We start from the raw sequence: 1063 nt of genomic DNA on the forward strand, positions 1-1063 counted from the left end.
CAGACTGGATACACACAGACTGGATACACACAGACTGGATACACACAGACTGGAAACACACAGACTGTATATGGACAGACTGGAAACCCTCAGACTGGATACACACAGACTGGATACACACAGACTGGAAACACACAGACTGTATATGGACAGACTGGAAACCCTCAGACTGGATACACACAGACTGGATACACACAGACTAAATACACACAGACTGGAAACATACAGACTGGATACGGACAGACTCGAAACACACAGACTGGATACACACATATTGGATACGGACTGACTGGACAAGGGCAGACTGGATGCACACAGACTGGATACACACAGACTGGAAACACACAGACTGGAAACACACAGACTGGATACCCAGAGAATGGATAGAAACAGACTGGAAACACACAGACTGGATACACACAACCTGGATACACACAGACTGGAAACACACAGATTGAATCCGGACAGACTGGATACACACAGAATGGAAACACACAGACTGGATACAAACAGACTGGAAACACACAGACAGGAAACACACAGACTGGATACGGACAGACTGGATACACACAGCCTGGATACACAAAGACTGGAAACACACAGACTGGATACATACAGACTGGATACACACAGCCTGCAAAGACACAGACTGCATATGGACAGACTCGAAACACTCAGACTGGATACACACAGACTGGATACGGACAGACAGGTCACGCACAGAATGGATAAGGACAGACTTGATACCGACAGACTGTAATCACACAGGCTGGATACACACAGACTGGATACACACCGACTGGATACTCACAGATTGGATACGGACAGACTGCATACACACACATCCTTGATACATGCAGGCTGGAAACACGTAGACTGGATACACACAGACTGGATAAGGACAGACTGCAAGCACACATATTTAATACTCACAGACTGGGTACACACAGACTGGAAACACAAACACTGGAAACACAGAGTCTGGATACGGGCAGACTGGATACACAAAGACTGGATAAACACAGACTGGAAACAAAACAGATTGGATACACACAGAATAGAA

The sequence above is a fragment of the Heptranchias perlo genome, unplaced genomic scaffold (genome assembly GCF_035084215.1).
Source record: "Heptranchias perlo isolate sHepPer1 unplaced genomic scaffold, sHepPer1.hap1 HAP1_SCAFFOLD_97, whole genome shotgun sequence".
NCBI lineage: Eukaryota > Metazoa > Chordata > Chondrichthyes > Hexanchiformes > Hexanchidae > Heptranchias > Heptranchias perlo.